At 36.0% G+C, this 12,297-nt stretch overlaps 1 protein-coding gene across 7 annotated transcripts in view; it reads left to right on the top strand.

The window, feature by feature from the left end:
* Positions 1-12,297, top strand: part of LOC144965286 (calcitonin gene-related peptide type 1 receptor-like) — a 262,580-nt gene that overhangs the window by 200,196 nt on the left and 50,087 nt on the right. The window lies entirely within an intron of this gene.

Raw genomic sequence — 12,297 nt, 5'->3', positions numbered from 1 at the left:
ACGATGTCAAATCTAGATCTAGAACAAAAAAACAATATTCTCAAATGTTTTGATAAACAAAATAAAATCTTTTTTTTTTTTTTTTTTTTGGGGGGGGGGGGGGGGGGGGGAGGAGTAAAATATTTTGGCCGCAACTTTAAGAACGTGACAAACTTCAAATTGTTGGTATTCTACTTAATAATATGTCCCTGTTTAACGGAGTATCACACTACAAACTTTAAACTAAAATTTGATCTTAATGTTGACTTGAATGTCATTTTGAAATTTGTAAAAGAAAAGGCCGATATTCAATACCCAGTACTGTCTTGGATATCGTAGATTACCCGTGTATGTCTGACCTTGAATACCTACGAAATGCACGGTAGTCACGGATAGGCCGAAAAGAAAATCTTTCCCAGGGCTAACTTGTTGGTGGGTTAAAACGGGATTTGAAATTGGATTCAATAGTCTGATGTCACGTCGCCAGCAACGGCGGCCATCTTGTTTCTAAACAAAGAAAATCTGTACTTTTTATTCTTCATGCTGGCTAGTTTTCATAATATGTCTTGTGATCAGAATTTGTAAAAGTCAAAACATTATCAGATTTATACTGTTAATTTTCATCTAGATACGCTTTTATGCTCGTCGGAGAAATATTTCATAATGGCGTCCGCCATTGTTCCGATAGTTTAGAGCCAGTTACTAAGTTACCATGCGTAATTACGAGGGAAGTGACGTCTTGACTGTTGAAGCGTATTGGCGGCCTCTAGTCAACGCAAAAACGAGTTGGGTGATCGACTTTTCCACAAGATATATCACCCCTCCCAAATATAAACCGTCAATTGATGAATATAAAGATATAATATGAATCCGACACGCATTGGAAATAGGCATTAGCGATTAAAACTCCGCTTTGCTTCTATCCTATGTAAGTTTCTAATTTTTGATTTATGGCAAGAGAAGCATGTCTCTGACTGAACACGACTTCATTTGGAAACAAATAAATGAAAGAGAAATATTTGAGAGGATAGAGCTATCTCTACGTCATAATATTAATAACACGAACACCAAGAGGATCTGAGTGCGAGCCACGCATTCAGTGTCTCTTATTTATTTTTAAAAATTTTGAGCAAGAACTGAAAACGTATGTATGAAACAGTGCCCGAAAAGCAAGAAAGAATATTTTTTTTAATATATAAAAAACATCCCCCAAAATTTCAGCCTACCTCGACATAATTTTAGGATGTTTTTTTTTTTACATATTTTTCTTTCCTGCTTTGCCTGGCACTGTTTAATACACTCTTTATCTAGCACCAGTTCCTGTTCCCTAATTTATCACTTTATTTGAGCTTATCATTTAGTCCGTGAGAGGTTTTTTTTCTGAAAATTACATCTCCAAATTATTTCTGTCATTCCTGTCATGCTTGTAGAATGATATCGTTCCCCAAATCACTCTTCTAATGTGCAGCTGTGATAGTATCGAGGTCGAGTTGGTAGAATGTCTCGTCAAGAGAGATGAAGCCATAAGTAGTATTGAATGTGTACAGTGACCGTATAGATGTTAGTGGTAATAAACTATGGCCCTCAACAAAATGTTTTTGGTTACGAAACTTTAATTTGTAGCATTTCTTTAGCACATAGCCATGATGATGTAATCATACGCTCCCTCACTCGACTCTGATGTGAATGAATATTTATGACCTACGGCTTCAAGTTGTACAATGAGAGAATGAATCAGATAAATGATATTCAGTTCTAAGTCAAAATGATATGAATTTCAAGAAAAAGGAGTTATTATAAACAATGATAATGGACGCATTTATTTTTTAAATGTAGTCGTACATAGCCATTAGGCCCATGGAGACGGAAATAGGAATTGCTTGCATGCAGTCCTTTAGATACTAATACGATAGTTTATGGCAAAGTACTTTCCGCCAGATCTAACCAATCACTGCTGAGTGGACAAGGGTTGGGGGTGGTAGTTAGAAAAAAAATATCAACTTTACCCGGGATCGATCACGGTCCCTTTTAGTGTGAAGCGAGGGCTCAACCGACTGAGCTGTCGAAACCCCCAAATTTGATAAGAGAAGTTTGAAATTCTATGGCTCTTTAAGCATCAGGTCCACCTCAACATAATACTTTTCGAGACGATTGATCACATTTTCCAGCTTATACTATCGAGTCCTCTTCTAGTCCATTCAACAAGAGCCATATACACATGCCGCCAGTAAAGTTCCATCCTAACGCGCCAGACTACATTGTGACACCAGATGTTATTATGCTTTTGTCGAACCATTGGCACACCGAGTATAAGAGGCGACACCGCCAATCCTCGCGGATGCACTGTGGCCGCCTTTAACCATTTAACTTCGGTAGTCTGAAAAGACACGTATATAAAATGTGGCCAGAAAACGTGTCCTTCCAATATCGATCGATTGAAATGACCCTCATCTTGGGAAACCTCAAACCTGGGACCTCCCGAGAACCCAGGTTTGAGAGTTTTTGGCAAGATGAGGGTCATTTAAATCGATCGATATTAGAAGGACGATTTTTGGCCAAATTTCTATATATGTGTCTTTCTCCAACCATCCAATATCTCCTGTTTTTGAAAGTTATTTTCCTGGCTTAGAGGATATATTTATTAGGGTAAATTAAACATCGCGAAAGTATTCAAGACTGTTTTATTTTCCTTCATCATCTTTTTTTACATTCCATCTTTTAAACACAATATTGATTTAGATTACTGTTACCATGTTGAACCCTTTAAGAAAGTCAAAGCCAAATAAATATAGTCATTAACCCATTTTGGATTATTCTTCGACAAAACGAGCGAATAGGTTTTAGTCCGGAAAACCATGGAAACGTCTCTTTATGTAAGATCATCTTGCTGTTGCTAACTGTTGCTACTAATGTCATTATGATTCTTTTCTTGTGGGCTCTTTTGCTGTGATGGCCCCCTACAGTCAGCCGGCTTAGTTCCTGGTATGCCCCATGGTTTTATAGTCATTAGGGTTGTTGGTGGCCGTCTCAGAACAAGCAGTAATTCGATTACATTTTCTCTAATGTCTGGAAAATCAGCGCATTACGGTATTATTCTGTCAAGGCGGTGGTAGACCATCTTAGGATAGTTATGTAAGGGTATACTACTTTTGTTGATATAATTTTGGAGCAAAGATGATTGGGGAGATTGTATTGCTGCATTATCTTACAGTATCATTTACACGCAGCGTGGCACGATATTGCTGCTACCGCGGCTATGTTGTTGCTTTACTGATCATTGCTATTATTTAGGGGATTGTGATGATGATGATGATGATGATGATGATGGAGATGATGATGATGATGATGATGAGGAGGAGGAGGAGGAGGAGGAGGAGGAGGAGGAGGAGGAGGAAGAGGTGGCGGTGGAGGAAGATGGAGAGAAGGGAGAGGAGAATAGACGGCTCAGGATTTTGGATGCGATTATGTATCAAATTATTTACGTTTTCATAACAATGCATTAGAGAATGTTAAGAAATGGCTAGTGCTATTCAAAATTGGTCTCTCCGAAATCAAATTGACCCTATTAATCCTTACCCATATTGACGTGGACGCTGATGAGCAAGACAAGAATTGTGATACATCATTCATTTATTCCTCTGCTGTTATGATAAGATCCCAATCTTCTTGGGTAAAATAAATTTACTGCATCCTTCAGGATTCCATTCCGCTGAAATTAAATTCACACACTAGGAGACTTGACGAATCTCTAATAAATGACATAGTGGTTGATTATTAACTTTTGAATCGAAAGGACTGGTGTAGTTTGAATCCCGATGAGGACTCAATCATTGGGGTTTCTTTTGTGATTTGGACTTCTTAATGCTCCAGTCTAATACATTCCTAACATAAATAACTTTTGAACGGACGTGATACTCCTAAAATAACTTTGAATGAAAATCTGTTGAAAAAGTCATTTATTTAAGTGCTTTGTTTTTACAATGTCTATAAATGCCTTTATAGTCTTACAAGTAAACAAATATCGAGCAGACCATATGGTATTAACTATACATACACATATAATATATGGATATGTCTTCCCATAATATTACATGGTTTGCTCGTATTGTTACACTGACTTGGTGTGAAATGACTTGCAGATTGTCTTTTCTTTTGAGCAAGAAAGGTATCCCTATCCTCTCACTTAGCGGTGCTGCATTGGGAATGATGCTCTTTTGTTAAAACTGAACGAAAAAAAAGTATTACTCCATAGGAACATCTAAAGGGTTGTCATTAAATTTGTTTTATTGTGATTTTCTCTGGGAAATTCAGATAAGGATAAGAATTTTGCTCCCAAAAAATCCCCGAAACAAAACAAAACAAAACCGAACTCAGGGAGTGAATAAACGCCAAAAAAAAAAAAAAAAGGGGGGGGGGGGGGGGTAGAACCCACACTTCTTACTTCATGGAAACTGCCCTACAGTTGTAATGTCTTCCTGTCCTTAGACTGTAGTATAAATAAGTGTATTGAATTGAAACTATTGCATCCTAAAAGCACAGCGCATTCAAAAGAAGTTGAACCCGTAAACTTGGAGACAAAAGTTGGTGTCGAGATTTAAACATTTAACCAATGGTCTGTTCGATTGGAGTTTTTTACATAGTCGTTGGAAAAACATGAAAAAGAAATTGAATCAAAGCATCGTTTATCAGCTTTATGAATATTATAACATTATTTCCTTATTCCTTCACTTATCGAGCTTATCAATCATTATCTAATCCCAAAAGGAACTGTCTGTTGTGATAAATAAGTCTGAGTATAGTTGAGTGATCATATGTTATGAATATTAATATAGGAAAGACCGGGGTAAATTGAATTAGTGAGAATCAAAATGTTATTTTGAAAATTGAATCAAGCGATTTTGTAATTTGTGACGCGATTTCCTTGGGTAAGCTAAAGAGTGCTTGACAACTTCCAGCCTGAGAGGACAATCATATTATATCGAGCGACTGCTGAGTAACCCAAGATTCGAGTTCCAATTCAATTGGTCTCAAAATTTCATGATTTAAGCTATTTTGTAATTGTAGTCTGAAGTACTTGAGTATTGTGAGCCCAAATATTTTCAGACGGTTAGGGAGTTTAAAACTGTTATCAGTATTCAATTTCCTTAAAGATTTTAATAGGTTAGTAGTGGTTGGAGAAAATTTTTGTTTATCATTTAAAACGATTTTCAAAGTGATATAGATAGAATGAAATGGACGTCACTCAGCTCTTTGTTATTGTTTTTGCCAGCCGGTTTTATGAGTAGTTCTCACTAAATTGTATTAATCAGACTAAGTTTATAAATGTTTAAGGTTACACATAGTTTTTTGTGTTGGTACGTCATATCCAGCTGGCGGAATGTTGTGAGTAAATTCCCTAAGCGCATAGCAACAATAGGATGAGGTTGCTTGCTCAAGGCTACATTGCGCCTGTTGAATGTCCTTTCAAGTAATGAAGACGTAATAGCACTGTTCCCTTTTTAGTATATTAATATCTTTGCACACATACCATAGTATATTATTTGATATCATTTATTGAGTATATTATATCTTTAATCGGTAAATTGACAATTCAAACTAGTTTATATATATATATATATATATATATATATATATATATATATATATATATATATATATATATATATATATATATACTGTTGTACGAATTTGTGAATTGCGGTTGCTAGAAAGTGGGACAATAGTATCTGACCTTGATATTTATTTCCGTTTCATCTATTAATAAATATCAATTTTTCATCAGCCCCAAATGGGGCGTGACTTAATCAAATCCCTCCCTCTTTCCTTCATTTCCCTTTAAATACTCTGGTAAATCTTTACCGTTATTATAGAAGTCTGTGGTCTTTTTATTCATATCTCTCCCTCTGGGCCTCTATGTCTGCCTTCTCGTCATCACGTTCTTCCTCTTCACTTCTTCCTCCTCAACAGATTATCATCGCTAATATTTATTATCATTAAAAAATCTCCTCTTCTTCCTCGTCTCTTATTCATCATCATCATCATCATCATCATCATCATCATCATCATCATCATCATCATCATCATCACCATCTTCTTCTTTTTCTTCTTCTTCTTCTTCTTCTTCTTCTTCTTCTTCTTCTTCTTCTTCTTCTTCTTCTTCTTCTTCTTCTTCTTCTTCTTCTTCTTCTTCTTCTTCTTATCATCATCATCATCATCACCATCACCATCATCATCATCACCATCATCATCATCATCATCATCATCATCATCATCATCATCATCATCATCATCATCATAATCATCATCATCATCAGCAGCAGCAGCAGCAGCAGCAGCAGCATCATCAACATCATCATCATCATCATCATCATCATCATCATCATCGTCATGTCTTTCTCCATCTAATGTCGTCATTCTGTTTCCTTGATATCGACGATCATTTAAAAAAATATTTCTTTAACTTTACCTTTTTTACGTGCTACTTTTTTCACTCCATCTCCCCTCAATTTTCTCTCTCTCTCTCTCTCTCTCTCTCTCTCTCTCTCTCTCTCTCTCTCTCTCTCTCTCTCTATCTCTCTCTCTCACTCTCTCTCTCTCTGTCAGTCTCTCTCTATCTCTGTGCTTGTCTCCCTCTCTGTCCCTCTCTCTCTCACACACACACATACATACACACTTATATTTTTCTTTTGTTCCGATTTTTAGAAACAGGCCTATCAGTCTAAAAGGAAACGACTCTTTTAGTATTGATTCAGAGAGTCCACCAATGACTGCCATTGAAGACTGAATCACGCGTAACCTATGTGTCACAAATCGTATTATTACTCTTCAAAGACTTGTCGAGGTCGCAAGACCTTCACCAATTTATAAAAGAATGTCTAGGTTTAAGACAACTCTGGGTTCGCTAAAACACTATAGATGGAACGACAATGACGTCCTTCAGCTCTTTGTTATTGTTTTTGACAGCCATTTCAATGATTAGTTCTCACATAATTATATCATTCAGACCATAAACGTTCAATGTCACACATGCTTTTGTGTGTTGCTACGTTATATCCAGCTGGCGGACAGCATCTATTTGTTGCCAACCTTCTCAGAATGATATTATCTTTGTTAATTCAGAAAAGTGAGTGGAGCAGGCACTTATGTTGATAATAACAAGAAATGAAGTGAGTAGGAAAGTGCCAGAAGACAACAAAGAATAACAACTTCGCGACGGCGATGGGGGCTCGAACCCGCGACCTTACTGGTATGACAACTCCGCCTGGCCGGGGAGATCGGGACTCTACCTTTTGAGCTATCCACGACCCCGAAGGTCGCGGGTTCGAGCCCCCATCGCCGCCGCGAAGTTTTTATTCTGACACTTTCCTACTCACTTCATTTCTTCTTATTATCTTTGTTCTGGTTTAGATGATAAAACATTGAATGGTTTTGATAAAAGTATCACCTTTTGGGGAAGTTGATGTGATCAAAAGAGGACAACGGAGTAATATGTTTTTTTATGTTGCCATTACAAGAGTTTCACATTCTGGTCATTTTTACTTGAAACTCGCTGGGCACGCTCAAAATCGCCAAGTAATAAGAGAAGACACCGACTCCACAACATAAACTTTTCCATTACCACTCACTAATGTGATCGTCTGCATTCATTTTAGATCCATATCACGCCTAGACAACCACGCACTCACTTCTAATCAAGAAAATATAGGGTTATATGAAATAGGTATTAGCCAGGTATTATTATCTGCGTACTCTGGAAAAATTCGTATTTAAGAATTCGGCCAGAAAACTCGTCCTTCAATTATCGATCGACTTAAATTATCTTTATCTTGGCCAAAACTCTCAAGCACACAGGTTTTTAGAGTTTTTGGCAAGATGAAGGTAATTTTAATTGATCGATTGTTTGAAGGGCGACTTTTCTGGCCAAATTTTAAATACGTTTCTCACAATACTTTTCTTTCAAGAAACCACTAATCACGACAACATGCAAGCAGTTAGTCAGGTCCGATCGGAACCAGCTCAGTGCAGTGCCAATATTGTCAAATGCCGCAGATAAATCCATGGGGCAAAGTACGTTCAGCTTATTTTTTATCAGCATTTCGTGATGTGTCCGATAGTTGAAGAAGAAATGTTTTCTCTGTCCTATGGTGTTCTTTGTATGTCAACTGAAACTATTCTTCGAGATTATTCTTATTGAGAAGTGCTAAGAGTTAATAAAAAATAATAATTTTTTTTTCTCCAAAAGCCTTGAAGTGAACGAAAGGTTTAAAACTGGTCGGTCGTTTTTCAATTCGATTTTTACGAATAATAATTGTTTGGATTAATAATATAGTGGGTTTGCACAAAGGATTTTCAAACGCGGTTTAACCAGAGCTGTTTAATAAAGGGTTTGAAATGTATCACTCAGAAGATAGGTATTGGTGGATGATTTTAGTATGTGATCCTCTCTTACTCCTCTCTCTCTCTCTCTCTCTCTCTCTCTCTCTCTCTCTCTCTCTCTCTCTCTCCACACACGCACAAACACACACACACATATTATATATATATATATATATATATATATATATATATATAAATACATATGTATATATACAAACACACACACACACACACACACACACACACTTACTTCTTGTTAGGGCATTATTCTGTCACCTTCTCATTGAACTGAAGCACTGACTTTATTTGAAAGTTCCAGTGTACTACAGACAGGTCTTGAAATAATAATACTCCCTTACACTAAAATAAATCAAGCTAAGTCTATGTCACAGATACTCTAACCTAATTATTGATTGTTTATATAGGATGTGTAAAATAAACATAAATAAATCGCATTAGGTTTTCTTTACCGTCTGGCTGGTGAAATATTAATTATGTTTCCTCACCTCACGCTGACAGTTCAAACCAGATTGGTTTTAATTGTGACCTTACTCTGAAAAATAAGCAGATTTTAAAACTTTTGGCCAGAAAACTTGACTTTACGATATCGGAATATCGATTAATTAACATGACCCTCATCTAGTCAAAATCTCTAAAGTCTGGGACTTCAATAAGCGATAGATATTATGATATCTTTAGGACAAATTTTAAGGCCAAATTGTTAAAAATGGGTTGGATTTTTTTCCTTCAGAATACTGCGGCAGTGATGTGTTTACTTTTTACATTTAATACCTTTCATTGTCGGTGTAGGACGTGAAATCAATCTGATGGGTTCTTCATGTTTAACTCTCTCCTTACCAACATTTTCAAAACTTTTTCCAAAACGTCATATCCACACAACATAAAAACTTTTTTTTTACTCACACAGAAAAGCAACAAGTGCATTCTATACATAATATTGTTAAGCAAAATGAGCACTACATCACAGTGTCAAGTTTTTATAGCTATAACAAAATATTTTCGTTCAATTTTATGATGCACACAATGATAAAAATGTTGGTTGCATCGTAACGAATGTGACGTTTTTCCTATTGTTGGAAAGGAGAGGGTTAAATTGTATTATTTATGTGTGCAAGCGGTTTTCCAATTCTTTGAAAGTAATACACTTAAAATATCATGATTTCTCGTTTGCACCGCTCCCCATTTTTTGTGTGTGTATTTTGATAAAAATTGTGAAGCTGCTAGAGAAGTTGAAGGGAATGACGATCGATAAGGCTAATGAAGGTAATTCTAATAATTATGATAATGATGATGTCGATGATGATGTTGGTGATGATGGTGATATGGATGAGGGTGGCTTTGGTCATTGTGGTAATGGTGGCGGTAGTACTCACGTTTCTGGATCATCCACATTTTTTTTAAAAGCTCACAATCAACCTAGCGATAAACGGATTCAACAAGCGTTGTAAGTTTTGCCCCTTTCCGTTTTCTCCCGTTCAATAAAACTGTCAATAATGTCATTTCATTTTTGGTAATAAGGTCCCTGATCAAAAACACATCGCTTATCAATTTCTATATGAAAACCTTCAAGTGAGTACAAATATTAAATAACTACCCAATCGTACGAAAATCAAAATTATTGTGTGAATGTGATTATCTTATACGTCTGTTCTGTGTTTGTATATATATATATATATATATATATATATATATATATATATATATTTCGGTCTATCTATCTGTCTACTTGTCTACGAGGAATGTGCGTTATTTACCTATTTGTTTATTCATCCGCATATCAAAGTTTCATTGGGATTGAAGTGATGGCTTTATGTTAAGTCGATGGTCATTAGATTGGAAAGTCATGTATTTCGGGCGTTTTATAGCATCGTTTGCCTTATAAATAGACTAGATAAGTCTAAATTGTGTCGGAAGAAAGTTTCAAACTAAAACTTTGAACTTTAAAAAAAATCATTCTCTTTTCGTTTCTGTGTCTAATCCTCTTTTTATATATTGCTCATTCTCAAAACGGTATTATATTGGGGTGGTATTGAAACTAGAAAGTGGATTTATAGTAAAAACTATTAAACTTTTGCTATGTTTAATTGTTTATTGAGCACAATGCATACAGCTTCATAAAGCGCAGAAACAGAAAATTTAATATTTCTAATCATTTTAAATTTAAATTCACGTATCTTAAATCCGCTACACTCCTACATAATACCACTTTGAGATGGCGGGTCAAGATATCGTTATCTTTAAACTGCCATAAAATCATCAGTATTCGACATGCTCACAAGTACAGATTGTATTTTCTTTGTCCTCTGATTCTACCTCTCCCAATGAGATATGACATCCCTGACCCGTCTCCATTAAGGACAGAGGGTGCAATATAAATATGACTCTTATCAAAGTTCGTTCACACTCCACACATTGTTTGAACACCGGCCAAGTGTAGTAGTAGTAGTAGTAGTAGTAGTAGTAATTAAAATTATATTGATTTTGTTGTCTTTTTTTTTTGCGAAATCACTAAATAGGGATAGTCGATATTTTGGAGCCTAAGCTAACATGCCGAAATATCTCGTTCATTCATACTAAAGAAGAATCGAAATTGAGTTCACTCAACTATATGTTATTGTTTTTAGACAGCCATTTTAATGATTAGTTCTCATTAAAATTCGATCAGACTATAAACGTTTAAAGCTACACATAGTTTTGTGTTTTGATACATTATATCCGGCTTCAATACAGTATATCTAAATCGAAAACCTTATAATGAATGTTTTAGAGAATCTATTTCCCAAATTACGGCCATATCTTTGCCATCGTTTTCAATTTTGTTTAAATGCTATTTCTTGATTTCAATTATCTCATTTGAAAGAACCCCTAACCATCGTGTCGGTCGAACAAATCACACAAAAATGATGCAATAAACAGTGTGCTGTGACAGAGTTCTGTACTGCAGAGAGATGTGCTCCTATAAACAATCCATGAACGGCTAAAATGTATTTATGGTGATTCGTAGGTATTCGAACAATTAAAAGGTGGGTTATATGCTTTACTGGAACTGATGCTGTCTCCACCAACATTAATGAGCAGGCATGCAGGGTCGTCCACAAAGTGCATCAATTGCAGCAAATCAACCAAAGAAACTGACGATTTTGATCGAGCCAATCGCTGGAGAAAGCAAACTGACTTTTTACAAAGGCTTGGAATTTCATAGGGAATATATGGATATGTCGTTCGAGAAATCCTGAGTTACAGAAAGGTTTGCGCCCGCTGGATATCAAGAATGCGCACATAAAAGCATGATCACATTGAAAAAGACTTCTTGAAGTCGTAGAAAACTCGCCCTTACAGTTCTGATTTAGCTCCAAGTGACCTTTACTTAAGATTCAAGGGGCAAATTTTGGCAGTGATGGCGAGGTACAAGTGGAAATGACTTAATGATGTCGAAGTTTGCCACGTTGTACGACATACTCTTCCACGGAATGCAATAACTGATGGATGGGAACGGTGACTTTGCTGAATTTTAAAATGGTAGACGGAAAGGACATAAACTCCGCTTTGTTATGATACCTTTGTCAATTTCGTATCAATTGCACTTTTGAAAATACAAGAGCCGCGTGAAGACCTTTCAGGGTACCCTTGTACATTGCGCTCAGATTGTAGAGTTATAAATCAAGACAAATCAAATTTGGTGTTTGTGTCCAGAGATGATCTATCTAAAAATGAATTTCAGATTGTCTCCTGTCCCCTTCCTTTCACACATGGGGGAGACAATTGCTAACGGGGAAACTCGAAATGTTCACACCGTTAACTTCCATAAATAAAATGTAGATAGTCTATATTTTACATCACCATTGTTTTTCGCTTTTCTTTTTTTCAGCTGTAAGCAAAGTCAATCAATCGATTAAAAATTAACAATTGACCAACACGACT

This window comes from Berghia stephanieae, chromosome 2 (assembly GCF_034508935.2).
Source record: "Berghia stephanieae isolate SIO BIC M18660-M18661 chromosome 2, UCSD_Bste_1.3, whole genome shotgun sequence".
Taxonomy (NCBI): Eukaryota; Metazoa; Mollusca; class Gastropoda; order Nudibranchia; family Aeolidiidae; genus Berghia; species Berghia stephanieae.
Note: the sequence above shows the minus strand (reverse complement) of the source record. Positions and strands in the feature narration are given on the sequence as shown.